Genomic DNA, 9,414 nt, shown 5'->3' on the forward strand with positions numbered 1-9,414 from the left:
AGCCATTGAACCTGTTACTGCGGAGAGTGGGGGCTGAGAGGGCAATTCCTTCGAAGCATGTGATTCAAGGCTTTAATATTGTAAGCCGCTGGGGACTACGAATGTCCCTGATAATGAAGCACCCGAAGGGCCAAGCTGCCATTTCTGAAGAGTTAGTAAAGAAGCCTCTTTCTGGATTTATCCAGCTCAGCTGCCATGAGTCTAAACCAAACCCAGGGCACAAACATTACCCAGCACTGTGCAGCTCCTGCCCAGGTGTCTGGCAATGGCACCAGCCCTTGGCCAGTGCTAAACATGGTGTGGTCATCAGAGAGAAGGTTGATATCCCCATTCAATGACAGCCCTCTTCCCATCTCTGCTGGTCTCCCCAAGTGGAAACATACATTTCCCAGGCTGCATGCTGATAAAAGCCCTTCTTTCTGGGTGTCTGAGGAAAAAAAAAACAACCCTTAAAAGTGCATCCACACACACACACACACACACACACACACACACACACACACAGTGAGTCATGCATGTTTGATGACTTTCACTTTTAGACAGGAGTGCCTCACTGAAAGCAGTTCTAATGATCATTGAATATCTCTGGATTTACACAGGCAGAATGAAGAGGAGAATTTGGGTTGTAATGGTGAAGAAAGATTCTAACCAATGACTTGGCACTTGGAAACAGGAGTGTGTCAGGCGCCAGCAGAGGTGGTGTGTGGCAGTTCCTAGAAGTCAGTTTGTATGTCCCATTCCCTAGGCACTTCCTCCAGCAGCACTTGGGCTTGGTGTTGTTCTTTCCTGCATGATACATTGCAGGCCACATGGAGTGTTTGCTCTTCTGCCTCCTCTAGCAAGGCAAGCTCTGTGATCAGGAAATATTTTCCAAATTAATGTTGGCAGCTGTATAGACTCTTCTTTTCCATAAACATATAGCAGCTATAAAATACACCACATCGATCTATGCGGTCTGAGGCAGCAGCCAGGAAACACAGGAGGAGCCATTTGTGGGGCAGCCTCAAAGAAGTTACCAAGAATTTTGTGACTGAACATTTTCAAAGCACAGCAATGGAGTTAGCACCTCAAAGCATGCATTTCCAGTAGGAATAATACACTGGTTGTGAATGGCGGCTTGGAATCATTTTCACTGTATGGGCTATAAAATAAACCAAGATCTATTACAAATGGTACACCAAAATGTGGCACTAACATCAGGACAGCTAAGGGGCAGAGTAAGAAGAGAGTGGCAGCTAGCTAAGAAATAAAGGGTGATTGTCTTCCCAGGCAGTCGCGGTCTTTCCAAATCTACCAGGCCTTTTGTCTCAACAGAGAGGGACTTTTAAATACCGTGGGATGCATTAGAAATACATAAACAGATGATTCTTCCTTTCAGATGATCAAAAATGTTATCAAAACATGTTTTCAATGAAAAATTTGGGGGGTTTTGAATGAAAAACGGGAAACTGAAAATCTCCATTAAAAATGTCCTGGGAAATTTTAAAATATCCATAAACAAGCAAAATATAATTTGATATTTCCAGCAAAAAATGATTGGCATTGTCCACCCGCGCCCCCGCCGGTCATAGTCACCTGGTTTGTAACTCTGAAAGCTGAGAAAAGCCTGGGGCTGCTAGCGGCACATAAATAGCCTCACTAAGGGCCTCAGGTGCCTTGCATATTCTGCAACTTCGAAACGCCAGACTGTTCAACCTGCTTTAGAATTATTTGATTATGGTAGTGCTGAAACATCCTCAGCCAGGCTAAGGCCAAGTGTGCAGGTGCTGTGTTACCTTATAGCAAATGCCAGTCCCTGCACCCAAAAACTTACAGTTTAAAAGGTTTTCGCTTTAATCTGCCGTTAGCTGTCTTTATTTATTAGCTCCTAAACTTCTTCCTGGCTTTTAGTTTCCCCTTTTGCTGGGATTTTCCTTTAAGGTGGAAAGAAGAACTTTGCAAAGAGGAGAGAGAATGAGGAACAGTTTTATGCTCCCTCCCTACTACCACAAAAAGAGGGGAATCCAGCTGTGATGGAAGCCAAGGAGCTCCCAGGAGGAGCGGAATCTAGGGAGCGAACTTACTGGAAAACCTGGGTTGGTTTTGGAACCTTAATTCTTGTGTTTGTTTGTTTGTTTGTTTATTGTAATTTTAACTGTGCACCTTCAGGGTCTCATTCACAGAGAGATTTTTGCCTTTAATGTGAGGTACCTGCTGAGAAGTTAAAGCTCTGCAAAGCTGTAACAAAAGAACGCTGTGGAATCCATGGCTTATAATCCCTAATATGTCAAAAATAGCTTCAGGTCTATCAGATTTATTTTTCTTCTCAGAGTTAAAATTCTTATTCACAGAAGCTCACTGAAAGTAGTAGCAGAATATATGCATCTCAACCAAAACATTACCAAGTGGCATGACCTAATACTTGGAAATAGCCAAGTGACCTGAGCCAATTAGTTCAAACAGATTTTTGTAACAAGACAACACAGATCTATTTTATGGTTGTTGATGCACATCCTTAGTGATTCTGAATGTAGGCATGAGAAGGTGCTATAAATTCCTTCCTGTGGGTTACAAGTGGAGAATGTGTCAGACAGCGGTCTGCAATTTTTTTTCTCTAGCAGAAAATGTAAAGTGCTATGTAAGTGTTAAGTATTATACACTTATTAGTAAATAGAAGGATCAAACAAACAGTTCCTGCCTTGTGCCAACACAGAGCTGTGATCATGCCAAGTATTAGGAAAAGTATTCCCCACAGCACAGCCCCCTGATGGCTTCGTCTTGCAGAGATTGGCCAAAAGAATGGCTACATTTTCTCTTTTACACACAATATCCTGGGTCAAAGTCTCATCTGGTATGTGTCCACTGAAGTCAAAATATCTACACTGATTTACACCTGCCAAAGAGCTGACCTCATACCAAGTGACCTCTGTTTAGGTTTCTACAGCAGGAACTAAATGCATCCAGGTTTAATGCTTACCTTTGGCTCCTACTTTTGTCAAAGATTTCTGAGACATGAAATGTCAGTGAGAATTGTCCTTTCTGGGCTCTTGGGAGAGACTGACACTTGTTGCAAAAGTGATTCTGATGCTTCAGGAGGGGGGAGTTCGTAATTCCATGTCCAGTGAAATAGTCATGCAGCCCTTTCCAAAGAGAACACCACACAGCCAGGCACATCTCACCCTTACAAAGACTTTCCTGTGTCCATGAAAGAATGGACATTGTCATCTTAATACAAGCATTTGACTTGGGGGACTGTGCCATGAACTGCACTTCTCAATGAGCTTTACAGTCTAGACACATGCAGGCGTCATTTAACGGAAACACAGCCACCTGCAGAGCGAAGGGCAGCAGCTAGCAGAACAAGAAGGAGTAGGGCAGGACATTTTAGGCCAGGGAAGCCCCAGCCTTATGAAAAATGTCAAGTCATCGTTAATGTCTGTACAAAACAGATAGGATCTTGGACTTCAAATTCTCATCTTAAAGATCCACACACAGTGAACTGCACAGAATTCCATCTATCTGACTTGGAAGGACAGAAGGCTAATTGGAGAGGGTTGTGATGGAAGGCAAGAAGATCTTAGGAAGGCTGAGTTTAAAATGTGATTCCACATCACGATTCTCATGTGTGTGTGGGGAAGGGATCACATTGCTGAGAATTGCTGTGAGGCAGAATAGAAAGGGTTAAATCCAGTCTCACTAGGAAACTGTTCTTTCTGACAACAGCAGCATAGTAACGGCTCAGGAAGTTCCTCATTTCCTATGTATGCTGCAGGATTTTGGAATTTTCCTTGGGAACCTGTGATAATTACATGGGTTTGATTCCCATGGGACTCTCCAGAAGCTTCTGGTTGAACATATGTCTTGGGTATTTATGCTGCTAAACAGGGCTCCTTGAGTAGCCTTATTGCCAATGCTCATGGTTTATGCTGAAGGGTAAGTGCTGCAGAGGTGAAGAATCACTTGTGTTTATCACTGTAGGGCACTGATGGGAGTCTTTCTTTTAACGTTTCAGCTTATTGGCTGTTACCTCCTGCAGCGTCTCCTTTTCCTTTGGCATGACTCGCTGAAGCTGCAGAAATGAAGTACTGGACAGTGGGTCTGCCAAATAGTTTGTTACGGTTCAGATGTCAAGCTCTAGCACAACTTTATCCATAAATCTCATGTCCTCTATGCACTCCAGCCTCCTCTCTGTGCCTTGGGAACTCTGTTGGAGCCACATGTGGGTCAGGATCAGCTCCTCTGACTCTATCTTGGCTGCGGTTTTCTCTTGGACACCATTTTTTATTTACAGTACTTCCATTTGGTTTCAGAGAATCTGTTTCCTGGACCAGCTTCTCATGAGACCCATGTGTGAGGTCGCTCTGGAGAGGCTGTTTCAAATATGTTTTTAATATAATCCTTAATGCTGCTCCAAAGACCACCCACAAATATCCCATCCAAAGTCCTGGGCCTCTTACATCAACTTCATTAGTCAAATATTGTCTCTACAATTCTTGGGGCTTTCACACAGCTTCTGAATCTGGTAACAGTTTACCTATAATAAAGGTTAGACGTTTTCATTGTTGTCTGTAGGTAGCTACAAATAAATCTGTGCAGTGATTAAGGTCATTTCTCTTTATAATCTGGACTTGTGAACTAAAACAGTGTATTTCGGTAACCATACAGAGCTCAATTTTTAGTGACTCCTGTCTCAGTGAGGATTTTCATATGGGATAAACTTCTGCCACTAGACTTTGCCCCATGAAATCTGTTTTCATAAACATGCACTGTTTACTCTACAAAGTTCGGTGTTTCTGGCACGCACTGGAAGTGCAAGTCTAAAGAGAGGTGAAGGATGAGGAAAAGGGAATGGAATGAGCAATGAAATCACAATTTATGTTTGGAAAACTTAGAGCAGATGATGGGTGGCAGCTTCAATGTCGAATAGGAAACTGACTTTTCCTACTGTAACTGCTTGACAGGGTGAATCTCCACAGAAAGTTCCGCTCTTCTTAAATATTTTCCCCAGTGCAATAAATACAAAGATATTTTAACACCAAACATACTGCTGCTGCCACCTGTTTTCCCAGAACACACATACTCATTACAACCAGTGGCATTTGTGTTTGGTTTCTAGCCGGTTAGTGGAGAAATCAGGTCAGCCCTTCTGCTACACTTACAGCATTTATTATTGCAAAGACTTAGAGCAGCTGGTTCTGTTTAGTGACCTTATTCATAACTCTGGTAGGGGCTAAAAATCTTGGGCATCTCTTGTCCCAGAGCAGCAGAGGATGTAAAGGAAGCATGAACTTTGGTGACACCAACAAGAGCAGACACTGCTGGGGATGCTAATCCATTGGTTCTTGCCATATGCAGCGATGAGACTGTACATTTGTTTCTACAGTGAGCGCCTCAAGACATGGGGACACCATACAGAAAGCAGTCTATTTACAAGCACTTCTCGTGCAGGATTCTGATGTGTCAGGTGGGGAAGAAGCTGCCAGATGAGCTAAGGAACAAGAACTCTGTCATCCCTGTCACTTAAATAATCACAAGCAGGGAAATGCAGAAAATATATTTCAATAGAAGCATATTTATTGCTGAACTGGTTTAATTATTTTGCACCATTCATGCCAGGTGCATATTTGCCTCTAGATTTTTTCAGAGGGGGATTGCATGAATATACAGCCAATGCTGAGAAGCAGCACACCTGTTGCTGACCAGCAAACAGGACATATGCAGTGGATGGGCTTTGTTGGGAGGTGCAGAAAGAGGAGGTGGCTCCAGGGGGTTGATGGAAGTGGGTGACCTAATAACAATCCTCCCCATCCAGCCTTGCTGGAATAGTTCACTTCTAAATAATCTTCATGGCTTTTTCTGAGTCATGAATGCAGCAAAATGGCTCCAACTTTGCAGCATCTTTCAAAGTATTCTGAGAGTCACTGGCAATTTAAGTCATAGGCTGATCCTTTGTATTATTAAAGGGAAGTTATTCCTTCTTATGTATCAATTCCATTCACAGGGATAAGGCTGGACAAATACATGGCCATGGATTTTTGGAGGTTGTTTTTATTGACTATGGGACAGCTGGTGCACTCGTCTTGTGCTGTGAAGGGAGAACACACGTGCACAAGATAGCCCTGCTTTGGGTGTGAATGTAGAACTGACTCCAGAAAACAAGTGTATGTGCCATTTTACTAGTGCAGAGGAATGGTCAGATGGGAGGAAAGTGGGTCCTTTTCTTATCCTCAAAGCTTGGGTTCAGGAATGGGGTGAGATTTGGCCCAGTTCTTCCCCTTGGGTAAGGACAGAAAATAACAGGTGGATGAACAAATGGGTGTGAGGTGAAGGATGAAGTTAGTAGTAGAACAAGCTGGTTCTACACCACACTTACACCTTGATGAAACAGGTGAGGTGTAGTGGTGAAGGGCTATGCAGGCAGGTAACACTTCTGGGTGATGGTGGCACCTGGCATGGGCATAAGTAACAAAGGTAGCATGTACCAGGATACCTTAAAACAATCAGAGCTGAGAGATGGAGAGACTAAAAGTGCTAAACAGAGGCTAAAAACTGCTGAATGAGCACACCCTGTTAGAGTCATAACAGCAGGAATCCCAGTTACTGTTTTCATTAGGGTATCTCTAACTGTGTCTTTCTGGTGCTTCAACTGAAAGGGCAAGATTGAAAATCTGTCTTTGCGTTAGTCTTATCCAAATATTGCTATGAAAAAAAAATGCTGTGGCTCCAGGTTCTGCTAAATCTGGAATAAAACAGCCAGCCAAAGTGCAATTGCATAAACCTGCTTTATTATTGATAATACTGTTGACTCGTGCATCTGGAAGCCACATTAGGGACATTCACACAACAAACATTCGGCCTAGAAAATGTAGCTTTTAAAAACATTCTGGCCTGCATTTAGCTCCCGGGAGGACCCTTGAAGCCTGCAAGTTAAAAATGAACTAACTCTCAACACCAGTTTTACCCATGGGCAGCCTGAGATTGCATGCACAAACATTAGAAGCCTCTGTATAGACTCTGATCTGTCCCAAAACATCTGACTTCCTGAGAGTAAAGTGGTGTTTGCTCAGACAATTACATATTTTGAGGCTAATCCCTGCTCTGTGTTGCACAGGGGAAAGGGACACCAAGAGCCCCAGGCAGCAGCAAGGTTAGGCTGCCTTCGTAAGCATGCTTTGTTGAAGTCTCTGTTGAGCACCAGCCATAGGGCCCAGCTAACAAGTTCCTGGTACCCCAACACTCTTGGGAGTATTCTGTTGCCTTGGGGTGTAGCTAGAATCTGGTGTAGGGCAGTCAGCAGCATGGCCCACAGGAGTATACTCTGTTCCTTTTGAAAGCGCAATTAGACATGCTATAGAGGCACGTCTCCCCTGTGCTGATAGGGTGGCTCTTGGACTTAGCATATGGCCAGCTCACTCTGCTGCCGTCAGACCTTTTCACAGTCAAACTGAGCCCAGGCAGGATTTTTGCCTGTCAGACCATCAGCAAGAAAGAGAAGAGATAACATGTATTTTGCATAAATGTCGCTCTCATTTATTGGGACCCACTTTTATTTTGTCACATGATGCAACAGCTATTATGGGTGAAGCTAATTTTAGGAGAAGCCCCCAAAAGCTGATTTCCTGAGTCCGTCTCACATTTGTTTTTTTCCATGCCACACTGCTTCTTCTCATAGATTTTAAGGGCAGAAGAGGCCATTATGATAATTTATTCTGACCTCCTCCACACTACAAGTCATAGAATTTCACTGAGCAGTTCCTACATCAAGCCCATAACCATTACTCATCGTCCTCCATCTCCACCAAAAACTGATGGTGGAGGAAAGTTATAGGGCCTGTCTGTCACTACTGGGAATACTTGTACTGATGTAGCTACATCAGTGCAGGCTCCTAAGGTAAGTGCACCAAACAAATCCAAGTCCCATTTAATACATCAGTGTAGATAAATAAGTAAAGGTGTCCTTGGTACAGACTGGCCCATAGTTTCACTGTTCCTTTTAGTATTTGAGCTATGATTTGTGCATGAACTCTCCCTCTTTTAGTGGAGTAGCTAATAAAGTCAGTATTGCTCCTAGATACCTAGGGATTTTTTTCTGAAAAGCGTCAGACTTTGAGCACCTCCAGATCTCTGAAGAACAATTTTAGAACAAAATTGTCACTTTTAGAACCAACTTTCCTGCTAATTTGACTAGAAAAAAAAAGTCCCTGCAAATAGCAAACCCCTCCAAATGGAAGAGTAATTATCTTAAATTGAGCTTTATTTCTGGTTTAAAAAAAAATACCCACCCAACCTGTAGAGCATGTGGTGCAGGATGGAAGCATTAGCGTTAAATACTGGCCTATTTTACAGTGAAAGGGAAGGAAATAGACAGGAGGAAGGAAGGAAGGAAGAAGAGATTAGAGAATGTGACAGATGTAAATAGTCTCAGAGGAGCCACTATGTCCCAGGGCCTCTCCCCAGGGGAGCTTTTACACCAAAGAATCTGGTAGCCTGAATGAAGAACTACATCATTTATTTATTCAGCCAGCCTCGAGCTGTTTTCTTAAGACATCGAAATAACCTCACACCACAAGCATTACATGGTTGGCAATGTGATAAAGATTCTGTTTAGTTTAGGAGCTTGATAACCCGCTAAGTAAATAAACTTGTATTCCCTCTTTGCGAGTAGGTCTGAAAGTGCCTGGAAGAGCTTGAATTGAAATGATTGTGCCAGCGCTAGTGCTACAAGCTGGCCGGACAGACGTGGGAGTCTTTGAGAGAGGAGGTTTATGACATCTAGGTTTGGCGCTCAGCTGACTAGCTAGGAAGCAGGTAGCTGGGGCTGCTTTATTCTGAGATGATTATTATTCGTAGCCCGGAGGAACCCCAATCCTGGCTCAGGGCTCCATTGTTCTAGATGCTGCTAAAGAGAGTTACTGGCCCAAAGTGTTACAACCTCAAAATAAGATGTGAGACAACAGATGGCTGCAACACATAGATAAGGGAGAACACAAGGAAACACTGATCTGATGTTGGTCAGCATGACAAACAGCAAACCATTGTTGAGGTTTTCATTGGTGCTGTGGCAAAGCAGAGCTCCCAATGGAGTGTGACTAACTAACAATCATGCACAGTACAAAATTGGCCATTTCACTGTCAGTAAAGCAGAGGGTCATTGTACCCAGGAAGATGTGTCAGCACGCTCTAGTACCTGGGAAAAGGAAGGGCTGGAGTGGCTTAGAGAGCTATGCACTAATGCCTGAAGCAAGCACACTTTGCACATAATCTGAACAAGAGCCAAGAGAGATGTATTTCTCATTCCAATCCTACTGATGTCTTCTTTCTTTCCACCTGCAATTCCCTAGCCATCCCAGTCATGGCCAACTTTCAAAAGGGTCTGGAGCTTTCAGGTGCCTCTGTTCTTGGGAGAGCTTTAAGGGGCCTAATTTTCATGAACTG

This window comes from Emydura macquarii, unplaced genomic scaffold (assembly GCF_026122565.2).
Source record: "Emydura macquarii macquarii isolate MOO-44397 ecotype Brisbane River unplaced genomic scaffold, CSIRO-AGI_Emac_v2 contig_629, whole genome shotgun sequence".
In the NCBI taxonomy this organism is placed as follows: Eukaryota; Metazoa; Chordata; order Testudines; family Chelidae; genus Emydura; species Emydura macquarii.